The sequence below is a fragment of the Engraulis encrasicolus genome, chromosome 5 (assembly GCF_034702125.1).
Source record: "Engraulis encrasicolus isolate BLACKSEA-1 chromosome 5, IST_EnEncr_1.0, whole genome shotgun sequence".
Lineage (NCBI taxonomy): Eukaryota > Metazoa > Chordata > Actinopteri > Clupeiformes > Engraulidae > Engraulis > Engraulis encrasicolus.
In genome coordinates this window covers 37,745,974-37,755,973 of record NC_085861.1, presented here as the reverse complement: position 1 = coordinate 37,755,973, position 10,000 = coordinate 37,745,974, and the positions used below count along the sequence as shown (strand labels likewise).

The following is a 10,000-nucleotide window of genomic DNA, read 5'->3' as shown; positions in this document are numbered from 1 at the left end:
GAAAAATTTAACTACATCATAACAACATTAGTGTGACATTACAGAGAGCCGTAAGTAACAGTGATCATTACAATTTTGGTGAAAGTAAGGTTATATTATAGGCTCTGCGTAAAGGAGTTAACTGAAGTCTGCAGGTTCGAATACAAGTAGGAAGAATTAGGGTGCTTACAGTACCTCTATCTAGTTTAAGTGTCCTTGAGCAAGACACCCAACACAGCCCACACTGTGCAACCAGTTGAACATAAAAAAGCATGTTGCCCTGCTGCCTTAACTTTGTAAGTTAACTCAACTTGAGAAAACCTCCAGTTATGTTAAGCCTTGAGTTGAGTAAACTTACGATCTCAATTTACAAGTACGAGGCCCCAATTTTGGGGGCAAAGTGGTTGGTGACCCAAGCGCTCTGTGGACTCTGCTTATGTCTAGCGGCATCCCTGCTCAAAGGACTGTAAGTAATCGCAGTAATACCCTGTACCTAAATAACTGTACACTTAAGTCGCTCTGGATATAAGCGTCGGTTAAGTGTAATGCAGTGTCATGTAATGAAAGTGTGGCGGCGGCTAAAATCCAATGTTGCCGCCGAGAGGTTGAGTTGGGAGTTTAAAAGCTGACGCACAAACACTTGTCTTCGTTAGATGTCCTTCATTCGATATCCAAAGTGGAAATACAAAGTTAAAGCGCCTATCTAAAACCGCCACCATGCAGTGCTACTGGTGAGACAGTTAAAGTGCAATTGTGCGTAAAAGAGCAAATGTTTCTCGAGCATGCGGTCATCAACAAAAATTGTGCTCTCAAATGCAATCCCCTCTCCCTACCAGTGAGCAGGTGCACAGGTGCCTAAATACTAAATCTAATTGCTACACTTCAGTCACGTGACACCCCGCGGTGACGTGACAACACATGACAAGGCATATGGCCGCTACACAAAGGTTCAACAAAGCGATATGAGAGAGCAGAAAGGCCAACAAGAGAGAAGTCTGTCAGCTCTGCTCTGCTTTTCCTATGGTGTGTGTGTGTGTGTGTGTGTGTGTGTGTGTGTGTGCGTGTGTGCGTGCGTGCGTGCGTGCGTGCGTGCGTGCGTGCGTGCGTGCGTGCGTGCGTGCGTGCGTGCGTGCGTGCGTGCGTGCGTGCGTGCGTGTGTGTGTGTGTGCGTGCGTGTGTGTCTGTGTGTGTGTGTGTGTGTGTGTGTGTGTGTGTGTGTGTGTGTCTGTGTATCTCTGTGTCTGTGTGTGTGTGTGTGTGTGTGTGTGTGTGTGTGTGTGTGTGTGTGTGTGTGTGTGTGTGTGTGTGTGTGTGTGTGTGTGTGTGACAGCACTACACAGCACTGATGCATGCTTGGACATTGGTGCCTCGTGACGGCTGGAATCTAGTGACTATGGAGTGGACACACACACACACACACACACACACACACACACACACACACACACACACACACACACACACACACACACACACACACACACACACACACACACACACACACACACACACACACACACACCTCACTCAGGCATGAGTGCTGAACAACGCCACTAATGTCAACAGCTGTTGCTCAGAGTGCTCCATTCTCCACAGACTACAGGAGCACACGTGTACACACACACACATACACACACGCACGCACGCACACACGCATGCACACACACATACACACACACGCACACACACGAACGCCCTCACCCTCACACACACACACACACTTGTACAATACATGCGCTCTTAACTCACATGAGGGGCCGGCCATACTCATTTCCGTTCTTCCATAATCTGTAAAGCTGACATAGTGTAAATGTGTGGCAGAGAGAAGGACATGCACAGAGACAGCGAGACAGAGACCATAAATTATTATTATCATAATATTACTTTGAATATTATGTGACTGTGTGTCTCACTGTGGAAGACAGAGAGAGAGAGAGAGAGAGAGAGAGAGAGAGAGAGAGAGAGAAAGAAAGAGAGAATCAAGCCAGCAGAGAATTATGGGACGAATACACTAGAGGCGACTACATAGAGCGACACCTGTGATGGAAGTAATTGACTTTGTGTGAGAGAAACTGGCGACAGATGAGACCAAAAGCGAATTGGGCGACTAGAGTGAATTAGAGTGATTTGAGCAACAGTTTATAGTTGAACTTTAGCAAATATTATGCTAATTGGCTATGATGCTATTCAGTGACAGCCGCCGCGGTCAATTGGAACGTCGGAATGCTTGTGTACTGCTTTCAACGGGCATACTCTGTCGCCTCTATTGCTTGTGTCACTGTTGCTATGAACACACAGTGAGTCTTTGTAGGTTCTGGTGTGTTCACGGGGTTGCTGTAAGTGGAAGTATGTTCCTGAATATTAGTGTGTTGTTGTTGACGGCCTGCCGTGGCCAGTCTGAAGATTACTGTAGGTATTTTATGACATCCTCATTGTTGTACATTGGATAATCGGGAACTTATTTGACTCACAGTGTGCTACGAGCAATAAAAACAGCTATAAAAAGCGTGCAGGTAATGCTAACAGACGTAAAAGGCACATTATGGACTCACTACACACTCATTACAAAGTACAATCCAACTTCAGTGGCATTGCTTTGAATTACTGTAAGCCACAAAGAACACAATATAAGCAACAAAACACACACTGATAAAAAGGATTTTGAGGGGCAGTACATTTCACTGACAAAAAATGTATATTTTTTACCCCAACAAATTAGGTTGCTGAGGTTACTCTGATGCAAGGGGTATAATATACTCACTCTACCTATAAATAAGGAGTAGGACTTAGTACTGGTGAGAAATGACTAAACTATACCTAATTTGCATTCATACGCTATAACTAATACTAATGGCTAGTGTCGAAACTACCTATAAATGACTAAACTTTACCCAATTTACATTCCAACACGGTAACTAATACTATTGGCTAGTATGATCCAAACCGTCTCTGTCAAAACTACCTATTGAAATTGGTTAAGGCCCGCAATAGGCATTGCTTTCTGGGACTTCATTGGAAGAAGAATCAACCGGCGACTGTGGCGAGCCTCGCAGCAGATGAAGTTAACTTCCAATGGACGGGACAAATTCAGAAGGTAAGCTGGCCAGTCGTGCATTAAACATGGGATACAAAACATGAACAATGATCAAAAGGAAACTAAATCACGCTAGAGTTGTAGTTGGCTCGTAATAACTGTCTGACTGTGACTCAGGCAGCTGCTATCAGCAACGCACTGGGCAGACAGACAGGTCAATGGACCATGTAAGCTGCCGTTCAAACTTCGTTTGGAAAAGGCAACAAGTATGCCCTGTGTTCAAGATGAACGGATAGCACTACCAATTTCAAAATGTTGTAGAATGAAACCCGCTGCAGCCGAGTTTTTTTTCCATTCTCAAAGGCTGCCTTGTTGGCTAGTTTTTGGCGCGCAGACTGGGACTGGCTGCTGGTGGTGTCGTTCTACAAATATTTGTTGCTGAATGTTCCATCCACTGTTTGCGCTGCCACTGCCACTTGATGCTCTGCATCACGCGAAAGCACGGAGGAGAAAATTCTACAAGATAGCCTCCTTTTTTGCTTTCACACAAGGCTGTAGTGTGATAATCTTACAAGTTACATGCACCTAAAGGACTGTGCTCATAGACAGACTACGAACGGCACATTACTTCACTATTTCATTCTCCACAATAAATCCATTCAACATGGAACGGCTACGTTTGTAGCTGGTCACTGAATCCTTCATCGTAAGTCTTTCAGCAGTTCCCGTCGCGAATCGTCCTCTTTGAATGTTGTTTTAAAAATGTGTAAATTCCTAGTCACCAAGTTTTCAAATCAATGAAATGCGCGACGAAATGCTTCATATCAACTGTCAAAGCAGTGTGCGTAAACAGTCATCATTCTGGGATGCCTCCGTGCCGAGTCAACTAAAGACTTTTTTGTATTATTAATCATAATCGTAGACATTCTTAGTTTGAATGACAGTTTGAAGATGGGGAGCGAGACGGTGTGTGCATGACGGGTGCCTGCCTGTGATACTGGGAAGGGAGAGGAATCGATCATCAAATAACTTTTTAAAGAACGCTACCCTAGACATGCTAAATCCTGCTGAGCATAAAGGCTAACAAAGGATCAATCCGTTAACATTGCGAGGAGACATTGATTAGTTTGTTGTAAATGTATCATAGTAAGTAGTCCTATGTAGACCAACACGCCCTTATGTTACTCTGAGTAGTGGTGAGAGGAGGTTTTTGGCGAGGGACCTCCCAATGTGATCATCCACGGTCATAACATCACCTAACATGAAGTCAGTTATTTTTTGTTGGACGTTGCAAACTCAATCTCAGGGTTAGTTTTGACAACGATAGTTTGATAGTTGCTTTCATAGTCGAAGGACTCGCTATGAACAGACACGCGCAGGTTCCATAAGCACAGCCCTTCTCTCTCTCTCTCTCTCTCTCTCTCTCTCTCTCTCTCTCTCTCTCTCTCTCTCTCGCTGGTCTCCGCAGTTCGCACACACTTCAGTTGTACCGAAGTGATGACGTTTGACATTAGGAAGGGCAGTCCAACGAAAAGAGACCGGTAGCCTATATTTTCATAACTAGTATAAAAAGTGAAACAAATGCTTCAAAACGGATATTGCAAGGAGTAGAAATGTTTACATAAGAATCGAGTGTAAAAGTACAACTTCTTACACTTTATCCATGTCAAATTATTCACAATGTTTTGTGCATAATGAAGGTGTTCTGCTTCTGCCTACTGCAGGAGTTGAGAAAAGGCGGTAACTGCTTACCTCTCATGTAAGCTACAGCCTATGTGGTGTGTGGCAAGTCATATTAATGACCAAGAATGACTTACTTGTAACTTAATTGTTGTGTGGTTTTAATATGTGTTTCAGGCAGTGGTGTTGCATCTTTTATATGCATGGTTGTCCTGAAGTCATTCTGGAACAGGGTAAGTCGCCGACTGAAGAAAAATAAACAGACTTAAAGGCCATAACACTGCCATGTTATTTGTTTATGAATAGCCATTTTCACTCACTCAGGCTTGCTGTCCTTGTTGCACTGTGCACTGTGTAGGATGGTGGCAGAGTAGATTTTGCAACTAAATAATAAACTCATATTTACAGTTAGTACTATTATAACTAATATTGCAATTTGCGCAGTCATAGAGAATATTTTGAATTTGATGGTGGTGGTAAGAATCAGTGAAAAAGATTTATGACTGGGCCGCATGAATTATGGAACGAGACTGCCAAATACATTTCACAGTGCACCTTTGAGGTCAATAGATCCCTTTACTGTTTGCATACAGATGTGACATAATCAAGCTGCGCTCTCATTGTTTGAGCACAATGGACCATGTATGCACATTTGTAAAGAAACTAGCCAGGCGTTATTTCTGAAGTAAGCAAATGGATGGTCACGTTAAGATCAGATATGAAGTGGGCACCGCTCATTCCTTATGGTGGCCTCAGTCCGGACGTTCTTAAATTTCATGAAACAAACTCCTATGTTCTGAAACAGCCTATTCCCGTAGAATAGCGTAACAAGTGTTCTTTTTAGGGTCTATATTCAAAAAAAGGACGGCAGGTCTTCTCTCTTTAGGGTCTGCACTGTCTGTGTGTGTGTTTGAGTCAACAATGCGTGAGCAGTCTGATGACTTAACTTCTATGTGAAGCTGTCAAGAGCTGTGTAGAGGGCAAATACACTGTGGATTGGTCACTGTTGCTAATAACTCAACCCCTTTACTTTTTCAGCTCTAGACAGATGACCAAAACAGACCATAGAATGTACCTTTAAAGAAAAAAAGTTTAACCAATGAGTATTCTTAATAGTGTATCTTGTCACAGGGTTGTGTTCAGGTGCGTGACAACTGACAACATTGAGAAGACCCAGGAGCGGGAGAAGGGCAGCCTGATGAAAGAAGGCGACAGTGTTCTGTGGTCACACCTGAGATGATGGTCCTGAAGAGGAACGAGAGGAGATACTGGGCAATGTACGTTGTTTTTCTGTCCATTATCTTTTTACTCTTTTTGGCATACTGTATTTCACTCGCATATGTAGTAATCAGTACGTGTTATTGTTAAAGGGTCATCACAGTGGAGGACAATCATGAAAAGGTTGAGGACTTCACTGTGCCCATCCCTGAAGTCCCTCCACTCGGTGCAGCAGCTATACTGCCATGCTCTGGGTTGTCCCTGCCACCATCCACCTTTTGGGTCATCCGTGCCGCCAGCCATCACCGTGCCTGCAGCGCCTGGGTCATCCGTGCCACTCCCCACCATGCTGCCAGTCATCACTGTGCCTGCAGCACCTGGGTCATCCCTGCCACCATCCACCGTGCCTTCAACGTCCACAGCACCTCCGGTCTCTGTGAGCCAGTTTGCAGCTCTACTGGCCTCTCCAGTATACAGTATGCTGTAATTGCTAATGGTTTCTCTGAGTGGCCTGACCGGTTAATTGTCCCGTATCCCAACTATTTACCACTAAACAAGTGATTTTGTAATAAGTAGGAGATCTTTGCAATGTTATCAGTATGGTTGGACTCTGATGTTTCACTGCTGTATGTCTTCCTCAAAGAGTAAAACAAATTCTGAGTATTCAAGGCACTCTTCCCAAAAAAGTTAAAATAGCTTTATTAAATGGCTAAATCATTGTAGAAAAGTTAAAAACGCCAACATGTTTCGGCCAAGGAGTGGCCTTCATCAGGGCAGAGTCAATACTGAAGCGTCACTGGCGCAGGTAACAAAAGAAAAGTTTGACAGGGGTTTGACGGGTGATTGACAGGTAGGCGGAAATTGGTCATGACGCACCGCCTCCTCGTCGTCCTAAAAACACACACAACTAGGAGAGAAAAAGTGAAAGAATGAAAATGAAACAAAATAATCAATACAGTATTCATGAAACAGTATAAAACAGGGGGTTCCCCTATATCAAGTCAAGATTACAACGCAGTGTACTAGCTATAGAAAAGGCATCATCTCAAATGAATCATTCAGTCCAGGAGTTGACGTGGCATTTAATTTATATATCCACCTATTCTCTTTCTGATTCAATATTTTTTGTCTGTCCCCTCTCCTAGGGGTAGAAGGGACACAGTCAATGCCCATAGCACTGAATTTAACCGTTTTGTTATTGTGGGTCTCCACAAAGTGCCTTGTCATAGCATATTCGCAGTTACCAACCCGTGCCGCATATTTATGTTCAGAAAGGCGGTCCTGGAAGCGTCTCTTAGTGCGCCCCACGTAAAAAGCCTCACATAATCCACATTGCAGAATGTAAATCACATGGGTGCTCTTACAATTTATAAAGTGCCTGGTAGGATATGTAGCAAGAGTGACAGGGTGGGTAAAGCCTTTTGTCTTAGAGACAATGTCGCAAACATTACAGTGTCCACATTTAAAAGTGCCATTGGGCACCGTGGGTAACCATGTACTTTTTTCTTTTGCCGGCGTATAACTTCTCACCAGTCTGTCCCTCAATGTAGGGGCTCTCCTATACGTGAAAATAGGTCGTTCATCAAAAATATTTTTCACGTATAGGAGAGCCCCTACATTGAGGGACAGACTGGTGAGAAGTTATACGCCGGCAAAAGAAAAAAGTACATGGTTACCCACGGTGCCCAATGGCACTTTTAAATGTGGACACTGTAATGTTTGCGACATTGTCTCTAAGACAAAAGGCTTTACCCACCCTGTCACTCTTGCTACATATCCTACCAGGCACTTTATAAATTGTAAGAGCACCCATGTGATTTACATTCTGCAATGTGGATTATGTGAGGCTTTTTACGTGGGGCGCACTAAGAGACGCTTCCAGGACCGCCTTTCTGAACATAAATATGCGGCACGGGTTGGTAATTGCGAATATGCTATGACAAGGCACTTTGTGGAGACCCACAATAACAAAACGGTTAAATTCAGTGCTATGGGCATTGACTGTGTCCCTTCTACCCCTAGGAGAGGGGACAGACAAAAAATATTGAATCAGAAAGAGAATAGGTGGATATATAAATTAAATGCCACGTCAACTCCTGGACTGAATGATTCATTTGAGATGATGCCTTTTCTATAGCTAGTACACTGCGTTGTAATCTTGACTTGATATAGGGGAACCCCCTGTTTTATACTGTTTCATGAATACTGTATTGATTATTTTGTTTCATTTTCATTCTTTCACTTTTTCTCTCCTAGTTGTGTGTGTTTTTAGGACGACGAGGAGGCGGTGCGTCATGACCAATTTCCGCCTACCTGTCAATCACCCGTCAAACCCCTGTCAAACTTTTCTTTTGTTACCTGCGCCAGTGACGCTTCAGTATTGACTCTGCCCTGATGAAGGCCACTCCTTGGCCGAAACATGTTGGCGTTTTTAACTTTTCTACAATGATTTAGCCATTTAATAAAGCTATTTTAACTTTTTTGGGAAGAGTGCCTTGGATACTTCGTTTCTTTTGCATCCTATTTTTTGACCAAAGAGCACCTTCGGACTACCAACTAAAAACGCCGTAGCCCTCCAACTTTTCCTATTGTTCAAATTCTGAGTATTCTTGGATTTAGTCTTTGAAAAGTAGAGCAGCCCGTTTGTTTGAAACTGTTGTCCAGGACACCAAATAGACTGGAACTGATATCCTTTTTTAAAAGAAACTGGTATCCTTTTTATGTGTGCAGTTTAATGGTAGAACAGTATACACTGATGTGCCTTTATCAGTAACAAAGTGAAAACGGAACAAAATTTGACTATTTCTGTCAAAAACTGCTACAAACTCTACATATTATTTATATAAACCTAGTTCTGGAGGAAGTCTGAGAGTTATTGACAGTTGCCATGTCTAGCTTCCGCCTTCGCGTAAATTTAAATCCCTCCTTCCCTCCTTCCCCTGTCATGCGCAAAGGCTATCCTAATTGTCCCAGCACCTCCCCCTACTCCCTCATCTCACTGGATCACCCAGCTACATGTCCCCTACACTTATGGAGTGGAAGCGGATCTCGTGCCGCATGATCTCCGCAGGGTCCCAGGACAGAGGCCAGCTAACATCAAATTATGCCTATTGACTATGGTTACCATACTCCAGGGCAAACTCGTGAATTAAATGGTCCTGTTGTTTATGTTTGTTTACTTTTTGTGAGATAAACTGAAACATTGTGTATCTGCTCATTTTTCACATTTTCCTGTTGGCGATATCCCTTTAAATAAAACATCTTGGTTGATATGCACAGGTTTGTTGTAATTGTAATTTCCCTGGTGGACGTTTGCACAACACAGTAGAGGCAGAAAACACTGATTGTTAAAAAGTAACTTTTTAGTTTTTCTCATCTCAATGATATACTTTTTATTTTTTACCTAAGTAGATTATTTCAATGGTACATTTACTTGTGATTGAGTACAATTTCAACAGAGTAATTATTCTGATTACTTTATTGTTGTGTTTTTCTTATTCCTATTAACCAGAGGTGAAAAGAGTACTAAAATATTTTACTCAGAGTAAAATATTTTAGTACTCTTTTCACCTCTGGTTAATAGGAATAAGAATAACACAGCAATAAAGTAATCAGAATAATTAACAGTTGATAAATAAGCAGTAATACTAAAAGGCTCCATGAAATGAGTAAACGTTAACCCATTTTTATCAGTAATAGGTGTTAATAAAAAGCTACATGAAATGAGTAAATTTTAACCAATTTTTAACAGTAACAAGTGGTAATAAAAAGCTACCTGAAATGAGTAAACGTTAACCCATTTTTATCAGTAATAGGTGTTAATAAAAAGCTACATGAAATGAGTAAATTTTAACCAATTTTTAACAGTAACAAGTGGTGATAAAAAGCTACCTGAAATGAGTAAATGTTACCCCATTTTTACCAGTATTTTTTACTTTGATGTGGTCAGTATAACAGAACTTCTGGAATTGGTTAATCTTAACTGAATATGTAGGGGTACGTAATACTCTATTTAGGACTGTGGAAATCCTTACACCAATTAAATTGAGTAAATCCTATAGATCTCTTTTTACAGTGCAGCATAAAGGC

At 42.2% G+C, this 10,000-nt stretch overlaps 1 protein-coding gene and 1 long non-coding RNA gene across 2 annotated transcripts in view; both read left to right on the top strand.

The window, feature by feature from the left end:
• cers2b (ceramide synthase 2b) overlaps positions 1-10,000 on the top strand; it is a 52,276-nt gene that overhangs the window by 13,302 nt on the left and 28,974 nt on the right. The gene's annotated exons all lie outside the window — the stretch shown is intronic.
• Positions 3,036-5,961, top strand: LOC134448523 (uncharacterized). The gene is made up of 3 exons (XR_010034783.1): positions 3,036-3,073; positions 4,871-4,926; positions 5,825-5,961. It is a non-coding gene; the product is annotated as an uncharacterized LOC134448523 (long non-coding RNA).